Source organism: Pseudophryne corroboree, chromosome 10 (genome assembly GCF_028390025.1).
Source record: "Pseudophryne corroboree isolate aPseCor3 chromosome 10, aPseCor3.hap2, whole genome shotgun sequence".
Classification (NCBI taxonomy): Eukaryota; Metazoa; Chordata; class Amphibia; order Anura; family Myobatrachidae; genus Pseudophryne; species Pseudophryne corroboree.
In genome coordinates, this window is record NC_086453.1 from 171,573,179 (window position 1) to 171,595,765 (window position 22,587).

At 46.4% G+C, this 22,587-nt stretch overlaps 1 protein-coding gene across 3 annotated transcripts in view; it reads left to right on the forward strand.

Moving 5' to 3' along the window:
• The first annotated feature begins 4,570 nt into the window (after positions 1-4,570).
• The window catches only part of TMEM51 (transmembrane protein 51), a 418,775-nt gene continuing 400,758 nt past the window's right edge, over positions 4,571-22,587 (forward strand). For 2 of the 3 annotated variants that reach the window (XM_063942937.1, XM_063942936.1), the window contains exon 1: positions 10,134-10,299. The gene's annotated coding sequence lies outside the window, so the exon portion shown is untranslated. Of the gene's footprint in view, positions 4,662-10,133; positions 10,300-22,587 lie in introns of those variants that run through there. The other variant, XM_063942938.1, reaches the window with a different exon arrangement.

The following is a 22,587-nucleotide window of genomic DNA, read 5'->3' on the forward strand; positions in this document are numbered from 1 at the left end:
TAGCCACAGCCGTGAACTACCGCACTGTACTGTGTCTGCTGCTAATATATAGACTGGTTGATAAAGAGATAGTATACTCGTAACTAGTATGTATGTATAAAGAAAGAAAAAAAAACCACGGTTAGGTGGTATATACAATTATGGACGGGCTGCCGAGTGCCGACACAGAGGTAGCCACAGCCGTGAACTACCGCACTGTACTGTGTCTGCTGCTAATATATAGACTGGTTGATAAAGAGATAGTATACTCGTAACTAGTATGTATGTATAAAGAAAGAAAAAAAAACCACGGTTAGGTCACTGGTATATACAATTATGGACGGGCTGCCGAGTGCCGACACAGAGGTAGCCACAGCCGTGAACTACCGCACTGTACTGTGTCTGCTGCTAATATAGACTGGTTGATAAAGAGATAGTATACTACTAATATTATATACTGGTGGTCAGGTCACTGGTCACTAGTCACACTGGCAGTGGCACTCCTGCAGCAAAAGTGTGCACTGTTTAATTTTAATATAATATTATGTACTCCTGGCTCCTGCTATAACCTATAACTGGCACTGCAGTAGTGCTCCCCAGTCTCCCCCACAATTATAAGCTGTGTGAGCTGAGCAGTCAGACAGATATATAATATATATAGATGATGCAGCACACTGGCCTGAGCCTGAGCAGTGCACACAGATATGGTATGTGACTGACTGAGTCACTGTGTGTATCGCTTTTTTCAGGCAGAGAACGGATATATTAAATAAACTGCACTGTGTGTCTGGTGGTCACTCACTATATAATATATTATGTACTCCTGGCTCCTGCTATAACCTATAACTGGCACTGCAGTAGTGCTCCCCAGTCTCCCCCACAATTATAAGCTGTGTGAGCTGAGCAGTCAGACAGATATATATAATATTATATATAGATAATAGATGATGCAGCACACTGGCCTGAGCCTGAGCAGTGCACACAGATATGGTATGTGACTGAGTCACTGTGTGCTGTGTATCGCTTTTTTCAGGCAGAGAACGGATTATATTATGTACTCCTGGCTCCTGCTATAACCTATAACTGGCACTGCAGTAGTGCTCCCCAGTCTCCCCCACAATTATAAGCTGTGTGAGCTGAGCAGTCAGACAGATATATATAATATTATATATAGATAATAGATGATGCAGCACACTGGCCTGAGCCTGAGCAGTGCACACAGATATGGTATGTGACTGAGTCACTGTGTGCTGTGTATCGCTTTTTTCAGGCAGAGAACGGATTATAAATAAAAGTGGTGGTCACTGGTCACTATCAGCAAAACTCTGCACTGTACACTACTGAGTACTCCTAATGCTCCCCAAAATTAGTAAATCAAGTGTCTCTCTAATCTATTCTAATTCTAAACGGAGAGGACGCCAGCCACGTCCTCTCCCTATCAATCTCAATGCACGTGTGAAAATGGCGGCGACGCGCGGCTCCTTATATAGAATCCGAGTCTCGCGATAGAATCCGAGCCTCGCGAGAATCCGACAGCGTCATGATGACGTTCGGGCGCGCTCGGGTTAACCGAGCAAGGCGGGAAGATCCGAGTCGCTCGGACCCGTGAAAAAAAACATGAAGTTCTGGCGGGTTCGGATTCAGAGAAACCGAACCCGCTCATCTCTAGTTAAAATCACAGCCAAAGATGATCTGCCGGGCCGTAAAGAGAAACGGTTTTATCTCCCTGAAAAGACATTTCCTGTCCCAAGCTGTTTGGGGCCCATAGATGTTTATTAATCTTAGGTCATGTCCTCTCAGGTTGACATCCAAAACCATGCACCTACCTACCTGTAATTCTATAATCCTGTGCACGTTTACCATATCAGTAAAAAGCACTGCCAACCCACCGTACGGCTCGGCCGCAAGAGACCAGAAGGAAGGCCCACGCCTCCACTGACCCTTGGCCCGATGAAGTGTGGCCAGGTCACCTATCCTGGTCTCCTGCAAAAATAAAAAATCAACATCAACCGTGTTGAAAAAATCAAAGGCCAAGAAACGAGCTTGTTCGGAAAACACGGAAGCCACATTAATGGTGGCACATCGCATAGGTTGGGGATCCATGTTTCTTGGATTATAGAAGTAGGATCCCATTCACTTTTTCTTTGCTTGTCTTTTAGAGTCCTCATCCGAGGATCCAATTCTTTTACATGCCACCCCAAAAGGGATAGCATCCTCGTCAGACAGGGAGATCTCTTCCTCCTCCCCCTCCTCCTCACTCACACTATCAGCAACAGGGACCACAGTCTCACTAAGTAGACTCTCGGACCCCTTCCTACCAATCCCCTCCCCAACAACACACCCCTCCACCTTTACCACCTCGTCCGGGGGAGAATCCGGATCAGGAGCCTTTGGGGTACTAATAAAGGAGCCACCTCCGGGACCACCCCCACCAGGGGACCCAGGAGTTTCATCAACCACCAACACCTCATCTGAAGAATGAGGGACTTCCCCTTCTGGACACTGAGCTACTTCAACCACGTCTAACAGGGATCCTACAGCCTGGCTCAACCCCCACAGGGTCCCACTCCAGCTCCCCCTGAGAACCATTTCTTTCCAAGTGCTTAGTTTTGCTTTGGGCTTTACCTTGTTCCATTTTTCCCTATTTATCCTTAGCTACAACCTCCTTCCCAGCAACTGACAGATTAGAGGCCTGCTTTGGCTTTCTATTTTTTGAGACATTTGGGACAAAAACTAATTCTTTTCCCCCAACCATGACCACCTCCCCCTCTTCTTCATCATCAGAAGAAGACAGGACATTGAAACTATTTGAGCAAATAAAATCTGCCTCCTTTTTTTTAGGCTTCCTCCTCCTCCCTTTATTGATGATCTGAAAGGATGCCTCCCCTTTTCAGGCTGAACCTTCTCTTTCCCACCATCTTCTATTCTTTTCGAGATGTCCTGATGCTGCACAGTAACCTGTACGCTACTTTCGCGACCAGGACCAACCTCCGGCACCACTTCATCCACCCCTGCACTATAACTATGCGAAGCCTTAGGGCATCGACTGTAGGGATGACCAACTGTACTGCAAAGATTACACCTGACCTTGCTGCATTCCCGGGACCCATGCCCCAACTGGCCACACAAAGCACATTTAATCACCCCACAATCGCTACTAAGGTGACGAAAGTCACCACACTTATGACAGGTTCTGGGTTGCCCAGGGTAAAAACACTGGAGCCGATCACGGCCAATGTAAGCGGCAGAAGGTATGTGTCTAGTCTCAGCCCCTACCTGGTGTAACCTCACAAAGGCCGAAAAACCACCACCCCAGACCCCCCTAGTATGATCAAACTTTACCAAAGGAGAGAGTACTGTACAAGACCTAGACAACCAATATATAATATCAGCAGGGGGCAGTGATTCGTTACGCACCAACACAGTGATCTTAACCCTGTCCTGCCTCGTGATGGTATGGGCTTTGAAAAAACAATATGGTTCCTTCATCTTGTTTTTCTCCCAACGGGAGCCAAAGGCCTGCAGGCCATTCAGGGAGAGGAAGCTCAGGTCGAAATCTGGAGTTCTCACTGGGTGAATGCATGCGAAAAGATCGGCAGCCTCATACCCCAGTGAGATCATACCTAAGAACTCCGACTTCGAAGGAGCCTCCCCATCCCCTACCCATCTGAACTGCACCACATTTCTTCTTTTTATGGGCTGACACCCACTCACCCCGAACTGAGGACCAGCACTCGGCCAACCAGGAGCTGCCAAAGAATTAGCATACGAACCAGCACCCGGCCTAACCTCAGAGGGAGTTACAGGGAGCCCTTCAGGTGCCAGACCACTACCAGCCCCTATTCCCACACTCCCCATCCCACCAGTCATCCTGACCTGGTTCGCCTGAAACAAATTCACAGCTGCTAGAGCCCTCACCGGCATATCCATGTTACCATATACAGTTTCTACCAACATAACTTCTTCAGGGGTTAATTTGCTCTTATCTACAGCTGGCAGTCCTTGAGCCAATCTCTGCCCCTCTTTCGGCATGGCTTCATACTTTGAAACACCCATCGATGTGGGTAATGATGTCACCTGCGATATCATACCCGATGCGTCTTTGGCCCCGCCTCCCTCAGCCACCACGGCGACTAAGCCAGAGCCAGCCACCGCAGGCTTACAGGGATGGCCAGCCTCAGCATCAACCACGGCCCGCGCCGCACCCACACTTGCAACTTTAGAGGCGAGCGTTTCGGGGACAAGTCCACAGGGAGCAGAGACAGTCACAAGAGTCCCAGCATCCGCCGTTACCCCAGCAACCGCCACGCCCCCTGCACCGTCACCACCCAGCACTCCCTCCAGGAGAGACGCCTCCCCCGTTTGGAAGCCACCAGATACTGCCATCATTGGCCTTTCCACGATATCTGCAGCATCATGCACGATCTTAGAAACATCCCTTCCATCACAGCTCCCGACAGCCACTTCCTTCTCCATAGGCTGGACTCCCACCTCCATACACTCCACTGGAGGCTCCGATGCCGCTACTGAACTTGCCAGCACCAGGCCGCCACCGCCATCCTGTTCAGGCAGAGATTCCTGCAACTCCTTTTTCCTCTTAGACAGAACCTGACTACACAATGCTGATGCAGCCACAGAAACTGCTGGGACCGAGCTGCTACTGCCCCCACAATCCTGCTCAGGTAAGGACTTTATCAACACTTCTTTCTCCTGAGAAACAGCCAGATTACATAGCACTTTAATTATTTCCTTTACTGCAGCCAGGCTAGTACTTAGCTCCCAAATCTCATCCTTTAGGAGAGCTCTCTCACGACTGCTACAAGTATTTTGTTTCCTTCTCTTGAGGGAAAGACGAGAGGTTAAACGAGTCTGCTCTGTTTTTAACTCTTCCAGGCTCATATTCACATATTCATCCATAGAGGATTCTGAGCTGCTATCAGAGACCACAGCATCCCCTGCTTCACCACAGGCAGGTACCTTCGCCATATCACCCCCCGGGTTTCCTCACCTGGAGAGTCAGCGTCCCGTGGTTTGGGGGTTACCAGTTGGGGATCCTGTTTCTTCACAGGGTCCACAATCACTGGGGCTGACACACTGACCGAATCTCCCAATGCTGGAACTTCCACGGCTGTATGCAGGCCAGAAATCCCGGGGCCTCCTTCGGGCACAGCAGCCCGGGACTCGCCATCATCGTCCTCCCCAGGAGGATCCATCCTCCCCTGGGAGGCTCCCAGGGGAAACACTGCAGGCTTCAGAAAAGGACCAGGGCCTAAGAGCTCTCTCCTGTGCAGCCTTCTCCAGTCTCAGGTGTCAAATTTGTGGCCCAAGAATAGTTAACCCTTGCAAAACTACAGCTACTTATTGAAAATGGTGAAATATGGTGTGTGTGCCCACTTTGCCAGTGTATTTCATGCCCAAACCAGCGTTGGGCCAAGCAAAATACAAGTGGGTCACATGCAAGTGACCACCATCTGTTGTTTTTGGGGGTCAAATTTGTGGCCCAAGACTAGTTATCCCTTGCAAAACTACAGCTACTTATTCAAAATGGTAAAATATGGTGTGTGCCCACTTTGCCAGTGTATTTCATGCCCAAAACAGCGTTGGGCCAAGCAAAATACAACTGGGTCATATGTACGTGACCACATTCTGTTGATTTCAGGTGTCAAATTTGTGGCCCAAGACTGGTTAACTCTTGCAAAACTACAGCTACTTATTCAAAATGGCAATTTATAAAATGGTGTTTGTGCCCACTTTGCCAGTGTATTTCATGCCCAAAACAGCGTTGGGCCAAACAAAATACAAGTGGGTCATATGTAAGTGACCACCCTCTGTTGATTTCAGGTGTCAAATTTGTGGTCCAAGACTGGTTAACCCTTGCAAAACTACAGCTACTTATTCAAAATGGTAAATTATGGTGTTTGTGCCCACTTTGCCAGTGTATTTCATGCCCAAACCAGCATTGGGCCAGGCAAAATACAAGTGGGTCACATGCAAGTGACCACCCTCTGTTGTTTTCGGGGGTCAAATTTGTGGCCCAAGACTAGTTAACCCTTACAAAACTACAGCTACTTATTGAAAATGGTAAACTATGGTGTGTGTGCCCACTTTGCCAGTGTATTTCATGCCCAAAACAGCGTTGGTCCAAGCAAAATACAACTGGGTCATATGTAAGTGACCACATTCTGTTGAATTCATGTGTCAAATTTGTGGCCCAGGACTGGTTAACCCTTGCAAAACTACAGCTACTTATTCAAAATGTTAAATTATGGTGTGTGTACCCACTTTGCCAGTGTATTTCATGCCCAAAACAGCGTTGGGCCAAGCAAAATACAACTGGGTCATATGTAAGTGACCACCCTCTGTTGATTTCAGGTGTCAAATTTGTGGTCCAAGACTGGTTAACCCTTGCAAAACTACAGCTACTTATTCAAAATGGTAAATTATGGTGTTTGTGCCCACTTTGCCAGTGTATTTCATGCCCAAACCAGCATTGGGCCAGGCAAAATACAAGTGGGTCACATGCAAGTGACCACCCTCTGTTGTTTTCGGGGGTCAAATTTGTGGCCCAAGACTAGTTAACCCTTGCAAAACTACAGCTACTTATTCAAAATGGCAATTTATAAAATGGTGTTTGTGCCCACTTTGCCAGTGGATTTCATGCCCAAAACAGCGTTGGTCCAAGCAAAATACAACTGGGTCATATGTAAGTGACCACCCTCTGTTGATTTCAGGTGTCAAATGTGTGGTCCAAGACTGGTTAACCCTTGCAAAACTACAGCTACTTATTCAAAATGTTAAATTATGGTGTTTGTGCCCACTTTGCCAGTGTATTTCATGCCCAAAACAGCGTGGGCCAAGCAAAATACAAGTGGGTCATATGTAACTGACCACCCTGTGTTGATTTCAGGTGTCAAATTTGTGGCCCAAGACTGGTTAACCCTCGCAAAACTATAGCTACTTATTCAAAATGGTAAATTATGGTGTTTGTGCCCACTTTGCCAGTGTATTTCATGCCCAAACCAGCATTGGGCCAGGCAAAATACAAGTGGGTCACATGCAAGTGACCGCCCTCTGTTGTTTTTGGGGGTCAAATTTGTGGCCCAAGACTAGTTAACCCTTACAAAACTACAGCTACTTATTGAAAATGGTAAACTATGGTGTGTGTGCCCACTTTGCCAGTGTATTTCATGCCCAAAACAGTGTTGGGCCAGGCAAAATACAAGTGGGTCACATGTAAGTGACCACCCTCTGATGTTTTTGGGGGTCAAATTTGTGGCCAAACCTAGTTAACCCTTGCAAAACTACAGCTACTTATTCAAAATGGTAAAATATGGTGTGTGTGCCCACTTTGCCAGTGTATTTCATGCCCAAAACAGCGTTGGTCCAAGCAAAATACAACTGGGTCATATGTAAGTGACCACATTCTGTTGATTTCATGTGTCAAATTTGTGGCCCAGGACTGGTTAACACTTGCAAAACTACAGCTACTTATTCAAAATGTTAAATTATGGTGTGTGTACCCACTTTGCCAGTGTATTTCATGCCCAAAACAGCGTTGGGCCAAGCAAAATACAACTGGGTCATATGTAAGTGACCACCCTCTGTTGATTTCAGGTGTCAAATTTGTGGTCCAAGACTGGTTAACCCTTGCAAAACTACAGCTACTTATTCAAAATGGTAAATTATGGTGTTTGTGCCCACTTTGCCAGTGTATTTCATGCCCAAACCAGCATTGGGCCAGGCAAAATACAAGTGGGTCACATGCAAGTGACCACCCTCTGTTGTTTTCGGGGGTCAAGTTTGTGGCCCAAGACTAGTTAACCCTTGCAAAACTACAGCTACTTATTCAAAATGGCAATTTATAAAATGGTGTTTGTGCCCACTTTGCCAGTGGATTTCATGCCCAAAACAGCGTTGGTCCAAGCAAAATACAACTGGGTCATATGTAAGTGACCACCCTCTGTTGATTTCAGGTGTCAAATGTGTGGTCCAAGACAGGTTAACCCTTGCAAAACTACAGCTACTTATTCAAAATGGTAAATTATGGTGTTTGTGCCCACTTTGCCAGTGTATTTCATGCCCAAAACAGCGTGGGCCAAGCAAAATACAAGTGGGTCATATGTAACTGACCACCCTGTGTTGATTTCAGGTGTCAAATTTGTGGCCCAAGACTGGTTAACCCTTGCAAAACTACAGCTTCTTATTCAAAATGGTAAATTATGGTGTTTGTGCCCACTTTGCCAGTGTATTTCATGCCCAAACCAGCATTGGGCCAGGCAAAATACAAGTGGGTCACATGCAAGTGACCGCCCTCTGTTGTTTTTGGGGGTCAAATTTGTGGCCCAAGACTAGTTAACCCTTACAAAACTACAGCTACTTATTGAAAATGGTAAACTATGGTGTGTGTGCCCACTTTGCCAGTGTATTTCATGCCCAAAACAGTGTTGGGCCAGGCAAAATACAAGTGGGTCACATGTAAGTGACCACCCTCTGATGTTTTTGGGGGTCAAATTTGTGGCCAAACCTAGTTAACCCTTGCAAAACTACAGCTACTTATTCAAAATGGTAAAATATGGTGTGTGTGCCCACTTTGCCAGTGTATTTCATGCCCAAAACAGCGTTGGTCCAAGCAAAATACAACTGGGTCATATGTAAGTGACCCCATTCTGTTGATTTCATGTGTCAAATTTGTGGCCCAGGACTGGTTAACACTTGCAAAACTACAGCTACTTATTCAAAATGTTAAATTATGGTGTGTGTACCCACTTTGCCAGTGTATTTCATGCCCAAAACAGCGTTGGGCCAAGCAAAATACAACTGGGTCATATGCATACTTGCCAGGGCCGGTTCTAAGAGTTGTGGCGCCCCGGGCAAAATATGGGGGCGTGGCTTCAATTGGGGGCGTGGTCACGACGCTGCAAGAAAATAAATAAATAAATAAAAAGAATACTTACCATCCCCGTTCCTGATCCAGACCCCCTCCGCCGGCGGCACCGCTCTTCTCTTCGATCTATGGGAGAGACGTTATTACGCCCCCGTTTTCGTCACTGAGGGGGCATGCCCAGCGCTCTCTGAGCCACTGGCATGCCTCCTCTCCCTCTGTCTGCACTGAATAGACGCTGTGCGCATGCGCACAGCTTCTATTCACCGCTGCTCTGCTAAGCAGGGCAGCGGGTGACAGAGACTCCCAACTGCCCCCCCCCACCGCGGGACACTGCGGCCCGCGGGTGGGACAGCGGGACAGTCCCCAAAAAACGGGACTGTCCCGCGAAAATCGGGACAGTTGGGAGGTATGCATGAGGGAGAAAATGCTCTGTTCCTGGACTTTCCTGGTAATGTATGATTGCCATCGCCTGTGGTGAAACACCTTTCTTATCAATGAACTAAGCTCACCACAGGTGATGGCAATCATACATTACCAGGAAAGTCCAGGAACAGAGCATTTTCTCCCTCATGGAGAGGGTCAGGTAGGCAAGCATGGTCATATGTAAGTGACCACATTCTGTTGATTTCATGTGTCAAATTTGTGGCCCAGGACTGGTTAACCCTTGCAAAACTACAGCTACTTATTCAAAATGTTAAATTATGGTGTGTGTGTTCCCACTTTGCCAGTGTATTTCATGCCCAAAACAGCATTGGGCCAGGCAAAATACAACTGGGTCATATGTAAGGGAACCTACTCTGTTGATTTCAGGTGTCAAATTTGTTACCCAAGACTCATTAACCCTTGCAAAACTGAATGATCTGAATAAGAAGCTGGAGTTCGAATAAAAAGTGAATAAGAAGCTAGAGCTTGAATAAGAAGTGAATAAGAAGCTAGAGCTTGAATAAGAAGTGAATAAAAAGTTGGCCGAATAAGTAGCTAACTTCAGCCTCGTGTTTACGTAAACCATAGGTTAGGATCCTGTCAAATTCAGATAAATATCCAACATTTAGAAGATCTTTTATTTAAGGGATACAGACATGATTTTATTAAACGGCCATACTTGGGGAAGCTGAATGACGGAAATGGGAGAGTAGAATGAATAAGTAACTTGCTACTACAGGTATGCTGTTTTAACATCTGCAAAGCCAAAGTGATCATAGCATTAATATTTGAAAACAGTTCTTTTGGTTAAATAGGTTGAGCTTTAGGACCTGGGTAGCCCTGGTCGGTTCCCTCCCAGTTCCTGAGAGTGGGGGTGGGTGTGTACGAGTGCACCTTCCCGGTGATTCTGTACTTTTAAGTTGCTGCATTCAGGACGTTTTCATGTGCTTCCTGGTGACATAGGATTAATAGACGAGCTGGGGGCCTCAGGATGCTGATATGAAGTGAAGGAGGTGAGTGGATATATACGAGCAGGTATAAACACAGGTAGAGAGGAATGATCTGCCTACAGCTTTGTTAAAAAAGGAATATATTGAGTGAGCTACCCTCCTACAGAATGTCGCTGATACACAGGGTAGTACCGGCCCACTACTTGAGAGGGGAGCAGGCTAGTTCCCCGTGCAAGCTGAAGGAGGATTTATTTAATAAAATGTTTTAATTTAACTATTTCCATATAGCTCTTTGTCCTAGGTATAGAGATGATTACCAGCACAGGACTAGGACAGTGTGTTCTTATATCCTCCGTATACTGTAGACTCGGTCTGATTGCACTCTTTACTTCCAGGATTTCAGTACAGACATTACCAAAAGACAAAGGCAGCACAGTCGACTATATCCCAACTTTGTTTTATTGCTTTACAATACTTGTTTGTGATAAATGCCTGTGCTGTGGTATGCACTCATGCTGAACGTGTTCTAATGGCTATTGTTGGGTTTATTGGTTATATTTGCAGCACAGGTGTTAGCATTTCTGTCTCAGAGCTGGGGTTCTGTATCATTCTGATCTATCTGTGGGTGTGGTTTACATGGTCTCCCCATATTCATGTGGGCTTCGTCAGGGTGTAAAGCTGGGTACAAATTAGATGATGATGTGTACCCAGCGAAATTGGGAGCAATGGACCCAGCGGGGGTGCCGGCATCGGCAAGTGCAAACACACTTGCCAATTGCGGGGGAGAGGGGGTAGCACGGCCATGCTGCATTCGGAAGCATGACATCCCCAGTGACACCCCCAGATTGAGCTGCATGTAGTGATGACGGTGGATGTCCTCAGCGACCCACGGGAGTGAGCATCACTAGCAATGTAGTGGCTGCACACTGGAAGATTTTAAGAATTTGGCTAAAGGTCCATACACACTGGGCGTTTTTGCCTAGCGTGTATGCACAGCGATGACTCTGACATAGCTGGGATGAAAATCGCTCAGAGCATACACACTGACCGATTTTTCCACCTGCCCAGCGATGTCAGCAGAGGTGAACTGCTTTGCATAGCGGGACACTATGGAAAGCTGTTCACCTCGCCATTCATCTATTGGTAATACCAGCAGATGAATGGCGGCCGCCGGCGATGTAGTGGGAGCGCGCATCAGTGCTCATTGCCATACACACTGGGCGGTTTTGAGCTGAAAGTAGCTCAAAACACCAAATGTGATCAGCTTTCAACTCAAAATCGCCCAGTGTGTATGGGTCTTTCATGAATGGTCGTTATCGGAAGATTCGTTTTAAAATGTCGTCTAGTGCAGGAGTTCTCAAACTCTGTCCTCAGGACCCCACACAGTGCATGTTTTGCAGGTGCACAGGTGTATTAATTACTCACTGACACATTTTAAAAGGTCCACAGGTGGAGCTAATTATTTCAGTTGCAATTCTGTGAGGAGACCTGCAAAACATACACTGTGGGGTCCTGAGGACCGAGTTTGAGAACCTGTGTGTACCTGGTTTAAGATCATGCCAATTGTGTCAACTTGTCTTTGCCCAATTAGCGCTAGATGAGGTATCACTTTTAGTCCGATGGCCTTACAGGAATTGTAGGTATCTCTGGAGTCCAGAAGATTTCTTCCTTAGTTTATGTCGCCCAGGAATCAATGAGTGCAGCAAAAAAACATTAAAAAACCAACTCTATACATGTTCTGAATATATACAGTATGACTAGTGATGTCACTTGTTATGTGACTCATTGTGGAGGAGTTCTTTTATGAAATGCATAAATGCTTCTGCAGATAACACGCCTGTATAGGAAGATTAGCAGCTCCTCCTCCCTTTTTTTTTTTTTTTTTTTATACTAAAACATAGGAATTTAGGGAATACATACAGCACTATATACTGGTTGTCGGGATGCCGGTGGCATACTGACATTGACAATCCCAACATCAGAGGGGGTAATTATTTTTACCCCCCCTCCCCCTGTCTCCTACCCTAACCCTACCCCTCGAGAGCAGTGGCGTAACTAGAAACTTGTCTTCCCCCAAGCTCAAAAATGTTCTCCCCCCAAATTGCTCCTTACATTATTTGTAATTTTTCCTCCTTATAGTAATGCCCTGTACACATAATGCCACAGACTGCAATGGCCCTTGAACATTACGCCACACACCGTAATGCCCATTACACAATATGCCAGACACCGTTATGTCCCTGACACATTATGCCACACACCGCATTGCCTGTTATACATTATGTCACACACCGTAATACGTGGTATACGTTATGCCACACACCACACTGCCCTTGAGACATTATACTACATACCACAATGCTCGTGATCTAGTATACCACACCCCGTAATGTCTGTGACACATTATGCCATACTCCACAATGCCCGTTATACATTATGCCACACCGCAATGGCCATTATACATTATGCCCAAGAATAAGGCTTCTAATTACTTTTAAATTACCTGTTCATTGCCAGGGATTTCATACTCTTGGTCCCATGCTCGTTGCCAGGGGTTTTCATGCTGTGGGTGTCATGCTTGTTGCCAAGGGGTAATGCTTGTTGTCGGGGGTTTCATGCGCTTGGTGTCATGTTCATTGCCAGGTGGTAATGCTTGTTGCCAGGCAAGAGCATAGCTACCATAGATGCAGGGGCCCAGAGCTGAGAGGGACCCATCTTTGCTGTCAAAGTTACATACATTTTTCACCATTGGGCGGTCCATAAGAGCCCTTACAATCTTTTGCCTTGGAGCCTACAATTTATCTAGTTATGTCCCTGGACCTGCTCATTGTAGTGTGGTAAAAATCTAACTGGAGGGTATTATAATGTTACATAATGTTAACTGGGGTACTGTAATGTGGCACAATATGAAGTGGAGGCTCTATAGGGTGGCATAATATGAACTAGAGATGAGCGGGTTTGGTTCTTTGGGATCCGAACCCCCCCGAACTTCACCCATTTTACACTGTTCCGAGGCAGCCTCGGATCTTCCCGCCTTGCTCGGTTAACCAGAACGCGCCCGAACGTCATCATCCCGCTGTCGGATTCTTGCGAGATTTGTATTCTATATAAGGAGCCGCGCGTCGCCGCCATTTTCACTCGTGCTTTGGAGATTGAACGGAGAGGACGTGGCAGCGTTCTCTCCCTGAAAAACTCTGTAATCTGTGCTCAGTGTGCTGAAAATATCTGTGCTCAGTGTGCTGAAAATATCTGTGCTCAGTGTGCTGAAAATATCTGTGCTCAGTGTGCTGAAAATATCTGTGCTCAGTGTGCTGAAAATATCTGTGCTCAGTGTGCTGAAAATATCTGTGCTCAGTGTGCTGAAAATATCTGTGCTCAGTGTGCTGCATTGTGGGGACTGGGGACCACTAGTATATAATATATATACTTTTCTATAGCTTCTATACTGCTTGTCAGGACACACGTGTCACAGTTACACCGCTCTGTACTGATATATACAGTAATATATATACTTTCTCTTACGTCCTAGAGGATGCTGGGGACTCCGTAAGGACCATGGGGAATAGACGGGCTCTACAGTAGACATGGGCACTAAAAAAGAACTTTAGGTATGGGTGTGCACTGGCTCCTCCCTCTATGCCCCTCCTCCAGACCTCAGTTTGATACTGTGACCAGAGGAGACTGTGTGCATTACAGGGAGCTCTCCTGAGTTTCCTGGAGAAAAGTATTTTGTTAGGTTTTTTTTATTTTCAGGGAGACCTGCTGGCAACGGGCTCCCTGCATCGTGGGACAGAGGAGAGAGAAGCAGGCCTACTTAAGTGCTAGGCTCTGCTTCTTAGGCTACTAGACACCATTAGCTCCAGAGGGAGTCAGAACGCAGGTCTCCCCTTGCGGTTCGTCCCGGAGCCGCGCTGCCGTCCTCCTCGCAGAGCCGGAAGATAGAAGCCGGGTGAGTATAGGAAGGCAGAAGACTTCAGAGCTTCACCGAGGTAACGCGCAGCGGGAACGCTGCGCGCCATTGCTCCCACACAACACACAGCGCACACTGTTGGGCGCAGGGGGGGGCGCCCTGGGCAGCAATGTTATACCTCTATGACTGGCTATATAGATATATACACTTTATTTGGTGTTATTTATGAGAATTCCCCGCCAGTTTGTTTAAAAGAGCGGGACCGAAGCCCGCCATTTTCTCCACAGCACACGCCGAGAAGCCGGCTCCCCACACTCTCCTCTGCTGATCACCGGTGACAGAGGGTTTTAAAGAAGGGGGGGGGGGGGGGCCACATAATTGGCGCTATATATATATATCTATATCTATATCTATATCTATATCTATATCTATATCTATATATATATATATATATATATATATATATATATATATATATATATATATATATATATCATGGAAGCAGCCCGGCACTCCGTTGTCCCCGATGGGGTATCGCTCCGGTGCCCTCCTAGGGGTATGGCAACCCCAATATATACAGTTAGAGGAAGACGGCGGCACTCGGAGACTTTCACTTTCAGATGATTAAAGCAAAAAGTGCATTTTATTGGTCTTTTATTGACCAATAAAATGCACTTTTTGCTTTAATCATCTGAAAGTGAAAGTCTCCGAGTGCCGCCGTCTTCCTCTAACTGTATATATATATATATATATATATATCTATATCTATATCTATATCTATATCTATATCTATATCTATATCTATATCTATATCTATATCTATATCTATATCTATATCTATCTGGGTAATTTTTTCCAGGGTTATTGGCGCTGGGTGTGTGCTGGCATACTCTTTCTCTCTGTCTCTCCAAAGGGCCTTGTGGGGGATCTATCTCCAGATTAGAGATTTCCCTGAGTGTATGCAGTGTCGGTACGTGCGTGTCGGCATGTCTGAAGCGGAAGGCTCTCCTAGGGATGAGGTGGAGTGCATGAGTGTGGTGTCTCCGTCGGCAACGCCGACACAGGACTGGTTGGATATGTGGATTGTCTTAAATGCAAATGTAAAATTTATTGCACAAACGTTTGGACAAAGCAGAGTCCAGGGATTGTACAGGGGGTCATGCCCTGCCTTTTCCTATGTCACAGGGGCCTTCTGGGTCTCAAAAACGCCCACTTTCTCCAGTAGTAGACACGGATTCTGAATCCAGTATCGATTATGATGATGCGAGGTTGCAGCCAAAATTGGCAAAGTCGAAAAATGAGACAGCGCTATTCACTTTGTATAGAAACCTTTTTGTTTACTTTTTTATAAAAAATACAACATAAAAATACAACATATAAATATACAGTACAAATATTATACTATAGCACCGGCCGGTACTGATATTATTCTATTAAGAATTAATTAAAACATCTGCCATATCAAGGCTAAATATTTCCACAGTAAATCAACTTTTTTAACCACTCTATATGTCCCTTTAATGGGAGTTCTTATTTATAGAATCACCGTAACACAGTGGTCAAAAGATATATATCAATAATCAAATGAACCAATCTCCTTATACACTATCAACACTATGTTAATCAGATAAGTATATATTTTATAGCAATTATCAGTATTATTCTCATAACTATAAATATTGATTCATCATAGCAGGCTGATTATTAAAACATTAAAGATGTAATAAACGGCACAGCTGTTAATTTATAATCAGCTGTTTTATGATTAATCAAGCAAGATGTATATTTCTCTATCGTCCTAGTGGATGCTGGGGTTCCTGAAAGGACCATGGGGAATAGCGGCTCCGCAGGAGACAGGGCACAAAAAGTAAAGCTTTAGGATCAGGTGGTGTGCACTGGCTCCTCCCCCTATGACCCTCCTCCAAGCCTCAGTTAGATTTTTGTGCCCGGCCGAGAAGGGTGCAATCTAGGTGGCTCTCCTAAAGAGCTGCTTAGAAAAGTTTAGCTTAGGTTTTTTATTTTACAGTGAGTCCTGCTGGCAACAGGATCACTGCAACGAGGGACTTAGGGGAGAAGAAGTGAACTCACCTGCGTGCAGGATGGATTGGCTTCTTGGCTACTGGACATTAGCTCCAGAGGGACGATCACAGGTACAGCCTGGATGGTCACCGGAGCCTCGCCGCCGGCCCCCTTGCAGATGCTGAAACGAGAAGAGGTCCAGAATCGGCGGCAGAAGACTCCTCCGTCTTCTTAAGGTAGCGCACAGCACTGCAGCTGTGCGCCATTTTCCTCTCAGCACACTTCACACGGCAGTCACTGAGGGTGCAGGGCGCTGGGAGGGGGGCGCCCTGGGAGGCAAATGAAAACCTTTTTTGGCTAAAAATACCTCACATATAGCCTCCGGGGGCTATATGGAGATATTTAACCCCTGCCAGAATCCGTTAAGAGCGGGAGACGAGGCCGCCGAAAAAGGGGCGGGGCCTATCTCCTCAGCACACAGCGCCATTTTCCCTCACAGAAAGGCTGGAGGGAAGGCTCCCAGGCTCTCCCCTGCACTGCACTACAGAAACAGGGTTAAAACAGAGAGGGGGGGCACTAATTTGGCGTTAGAAATATATAAAAAAGATGCTATAAGGGAAAACACTTATATAAGGTTGTCCCTATATAATTATAGCGTTTTTGGTGTGTGCTGGCAAACTCTCCCTCTGTCTCTCCAAAGGGCTAGTAGGTCCTGTCCTCTATCAGAGCATTCCCTGTGTGTGTGCTGTGTGTCGGTACGTGTGTGTCGACATGTATGAGGACGATGTTGGTGAGGAGGCGGAGCAATTGCCTGTAATGGTGATGTCACTCTCTAGGGAGTCGACACCGGAATGGATGGCTTATTTAGGGAATTACGTGATAATGTCAACACGCGCCAAGGTCAGTTGACGACATGAGACGGCCGACAAACAATTAGTACCGGTCCAGACGTCTCAAAAACACCGTCAGGGGTTTTAAAACGCCCGTTTACTTTAGTCGGTCGACACAGACACAGACAGGGACACTGAATCCAGTGTCGACGGTGAATAAACAAACGTATTCCTTATTAGGGCCACACGTTAAGGGCAATGAAGGAGGTGTTACATATTTCTGATACTACAAGTACCACAAAAGAGGGTATTATGTGGAATGTGAAAAAACTACCGTAGTTTTTCCTGAATCAGATAAATTAAATGATGATGCGTGGGTTCCCCCCGATAGAAAATATGGGCGGTATACCCTTTCCCGCCAGAAGTTAGGGCGCGTTGGGAAACACCCCTTAGGGTGGATAAGGCGCTCACACGCTTATCAGAACAAGTGGCGGTACCGTCTATAGATAGGGCCGTCCTCAAGGAGCCAGCTGACAGGAGGCTGGAAAAATATCATAAAAAGTATATACACACATACTGGTGTTATACTGCGACCAGCGATCGCCTCAGCCTGGATGTGCAGAGCTGGGGTGGCTTGGTCGGATTCCCTGACTAAAAATATTGATACCCTTGACAGGGACAGTATTTTATTGACTATAGAGCATTTAAAGGATGTATTTCTATATATGCGAGATGCACAGAGGGATATTTGCACTCTGGCATCAAGAGTAAGTGCGATGTCCATATCTGCCAGAAGATGTTTATGGACACGACAGTGGTCAGGTGATGCAGATTCCAAACGGCACAAAGGTGTATTGCCGTATAAAGGAAGAGGAGTTATTTGGGGTCGGTCCATCGGACCTGGTGGCCACGGCAACTGCTGGAAAATCCACCGTTTTTACCCTAAGTCACATCTCTGCAGAAAAAGACACCGTCTTTTCAGCTTCAGTCCTTTCGTCCCTATAAGAGTCATATCTGCCCAGGGATAGAGGAAAGGGAAGAAGACTGCAGCAGGCAGCCCATTCCCAGGAACAGAAGCGTTCCAACCCTTCTGACAAGCTCTCAGCATGACGCTGAGACCGTACAGGACCCCTGGATCCTACAAGTAGGATCCCAGGGGTACAGTTTGGAATGTCGAGACGTTTCCCCTGCGCAGGCTCCTGAAGGCTGCTTTACCAAGGTCTCCCTCCGACAAGGAGGCAGTATGGGAAAAAAAAAAAATTCACGAGCTGTATTCCCAGCAGGTGATAATTAAATTACCCCTCCTACAACAAGAAAAGGGGTATTATTCCACACTATATTGTGGTACTGAAGCCAGAAGGCTAGGTGAGACCTATTCTAAATCTAAAAAAATTTGAACACTTACAAAGGTTCAAATCAAGATGGAGTCACTCAGAGCAGTGATAACGAACCGGGAAGAAGGGGACTATCTGGTGTCCCGAGACATCAGGGATGCTTACCTCCATGTCCCAAATTTGCCCTTATCACTAAGGGTACCTCAGGTTCGTGGTACAGAACTGTCACTATCAGTTTCAGACGCTGCCGTTTGGATTGTCTACGGCACCCCGGGTCTTTGCCAAGGTAATGGCCGAAATGATGGTTCTTCTTCGAAGAAAAGGCGTCTTAATTATCCCTTACTTGGACGATCTCCTGATAAGGGCAAAGTCCAGGGAACAGTTGGAGGTCGGAGTAGCACTATCTCGGATACTGTTACAACAGCAGGGGTGGATTCTAAAGATTCCAAAATCGCAGCTGATCCCGACAACAAGTCTCCTGTGCTTAGGGATGATTCTGGACACAGTCCAGAAAAAGGTGTTTCTCCCGGAAGAGAAAGCCAGGGAGTTATCCGAGCTAGTCAGGAACCTCCTAAAATCAGTGCATCATTGCACAAGGGCCATGGTAAAAAAATGGTGACTTCCTTCGAAGCAATTCCAGTCGGCAGATTTCATGCAAGAACTTTTCAGTGGGATCTGCTGGACAAATGGTCCGGATCGCATCTTCAGATGCATCAGCGGATAACCCTATATCCAAGGACAAGGGTGTCTCTCCTGTGGTGGTTACAGAGTGCTCATCTTCTAGAGGGCCGCAGATTCGGCATTCAGTTTTGGATGTTGGTGACCACGGAGGCCAGCCCGAGAGGCTGGGGAGCAGTCACACAAGGAAAAAATTTCCAGGGAGTGTGATCAAGTCTGGAGATTTTTCTCCACATAAATATAGCTAAGGGTAAATTTATAATGCTCTAAGCTTAGCAAGACCTCTGCTTCAAGGTCAGCCGGTATTGATCCAGTGGGATAAAACATCACGGCAGTCGCCCACGTAAATAGACAGGGCGGCACAAGAAGCAGGAGGGCAGTGGCAAAAACTGCAAGGACTTTTCGCTGGGCGGAAAATCATCTGATAGCACTGTCAGCAGTGTTTCATTCCGGGAATGGAAACTGGGAAGCAGACTTCCTCAGTAGGCACGACCTCCACCCGGCAGAGTGGGAACTTCATGGGGAAGTTTTCCACATAATTGTAAACCGTTGGGAATTACCAAAGGTGGACATGATGGCGTCCCGTCTGAACAAAAAACGGGACAGGTATTGCGCCAGGTTAAGAGACCCTCAGGCAATAGCTGTGGACGTTCTGGTAACACCGTGGGTGTACCAGTCGGTGTATGTGTTCCATCCTCTGCTTTTCATACCTAAGGTACTGAGAATTATAAGACGTAGAGGAGTAAGAACTATACTCATGGCTCCGGATTGGCCAAGAAGGACTTGGTACCCGGAACTTCAAGAGATGCTCACAGAGGACTTATGGCCTCTGCCGCTAAGAAGGGACTTGTTTCAGCAAGTACCATGTCTGTTCCAAGACTTACCGCAGCTGCGTTTGACGGCATGGCGGTGGAACGCCGGATCCTAAGGGAAAAGGCATTCAGGAAGAGGTCATTCCTACCCTGGTCAAAGCCAGAAAGGAGGTGACCGCACAACATTATCACCACATGTGGCGAAAATATGTTGCGTGGTGTGAGGCCAGGAAGGCCCCACGAAGAAATTTCAACTCGGTCGATTCCTGCATTTCTTGCAAACAGGAGTGTCTATGGGCCTCAAATTGGGGTCCATTAAGGTTCAAATTTCGGCCCTGTCGATTTTTCTTCCAGAAAGAAGTGGCTTCAGTTCCTGAAGTTTGTCAAGGGAGTATTGCATATACAACCCCCTTTTGTGCCTCCAGTGGCACTGTGGGATCTCAACGTAGTTCTGGGATTCCTCAAAACACATTGGTTTAAAACCAGTCAAATCTGTGGATTTGAAGCATCTCACATGAAAAGTGAACATGCTCTTGGACCTGGCCTGGACCAGGCGAGTGTCAAATTGGTGGTTTTTTTCTCAAAAAAGCCCATATCTGTTTTTCCATTCGGACAGGGCAGAGCTGCGGACTCGTCCCCAGTTCTCTCCCTAAGGTGGTGTCAGTGTTTCACCTGAACCAGCTTATTGTGGTGTCTTGCGCCTACTAGGGACTTGGAGGACTCCAAGTTGCTAGATGTGGTCAGGGCCCTGAAAATATAGGTTCCAGGACGGCTGGAGTCAGGAAAACTGACTTGCTGTTATCCTGTATGCACCCAACAAACTGGGTGCTCTTGCTTTTAAGCAGACTTTTGCTAGTTGGATGTGTAATACAATTCAGCTTGCACATTCTGTGGCAGGCCTGCCACAGCCAAAATATGTAAATGCCCATTCCACAAGGAAGGTGGGCTCATCTTGGGCGGCTGCCCGAGGGGTCTCGGCTTTACAACTTTGCCGAGCGGCTATTTAGTCAGGGGCAAACACGTTTGTAAAATCCTACAAATTTGATACCCTGGCTAAGGAGGACCTGGAGTTCTCTCATTCGGTGCTGCAGAGTCATCCGCACTCTCCCGCCCGTTTGGGAGCTTTGGTATAATCCCCATGGTCCTTTCAGGAACCCCAGCATCCACTAGGACGATAGAGAAAATAAGAATTTACTTACCGATAATTCTATTTCTCGGAGTCCGTAGTGGATGCTGGGCGCCCATCCCAAGTGCGGATTATCTGCATTACTTGTACATAGTTACAAAAATCGGGTTATTATTGTTGTGAGCCATCTTTTCAGAGGCTCCGCTGTTATCATACTGTTAACTGGGTTCAGATCACAGGTTGTACAGTGTGATTGGTGTGGCTGGTATGAGTCTTACCCGGGATTCATAAATCCTTCCTTATTGTGTACGCTCGTCCGGGCACAGTACCTAACTGAGGCTTGGAGGAGGGTCATAGGGGGAGGAGCCAGTGCACACCACCTGATCCTAAAGCTTTACTTTTTGTGCCCTGTCTCCTGCGGAGCCGCTATTCCCCATGGTCCTTTCAGGAACCCCAGCATCCACTACGGACTCCGAGAAATAGAATTATCGGTAAGTAAATTCTTATCAGATGAGTCTCTTCTTTTGTAATGGTTAAAGTCCATATATTTCAACACAGTCACCTGTTATAGATTAGTATGGTTCATACCACTGATGGATCTCCTTTATAATAATTACCGTCCATACATATTAATCAGTTTAGTTGTTAGTATCTGCAAGGTGATTAATAATTCAGTTGTTAGCATTTGATTAGACCACAAAGCAACTGATTGATGCAAAATTGAGAGTTGATAATTGATTAGTATTGATTAAAAATTCAGCTGTTAGACTGGATAGAGCCACAATGCAACTGTTTATACTTAGAGAGTCCCAGATTCCACCTAGAGTACCGTATATTAAGTACCCAGTATTATACCTCTCCTCAAAATGTTGTAGGCATGGCAGCTGCTCCAACAGGGAATGATGGTGATGGGAATCTATGCAGCACTCTCCAATAGTGAATCTCTCTCCTTATCACAGCTTAAATAATGGGGACGCTTCAATCAGCCTCAGCGGCAGCCGTATAATGTGATGCCCGTCCCAGCAAATCTCTACTCTCCGCTCTCTTCTGCACAGCGTGCGCTGGTGAGAGTCCTTCGGCAAGTCACAATGACAGTAGCGCAGTGAGGTATAGAGTATCCACAATGATCTCCCGAGTCTCCAAACGCGTTTCTCCGTCTACCCTCCGGCTTCGACTGCTTCCTCAGTGTAAGATGATGATGCGAGGTTGCAGCCAAAATTGGCAAAGAGTATTCATTATATGATTATTGCTATAAAGGATGTGCTGCATATTATAGATGACCCCGCTGTACCTAATCCAAGGGTCCACATGTTTAAAGAAAAGAAACCTGAGGTTACCTTTCCACCTTCTTTTGAATTAAATGAGTTATTTGAAAGGGCTTGGGAAACTCCAGACAAGAAACTGCAGATTCCCAAAAGGATTCTTATGGCGTATCCTTTCCCGATCAAGGACAGGATACGGTGGGAATCCTCCCCAAGGGTGGACAAAGCGTTGACGCGCCTTTCCAAAAAGGTGGCGCTGCCGTCTCAGGATACCGCAACCCTCAGGGATCCTGCTGATCGCAAGCAGGAGACTACCTTGAAGTCAATTTACACACATACTGGTACATTACTCAGGCCGGCAATAGCGTCTGCTTGGGTTT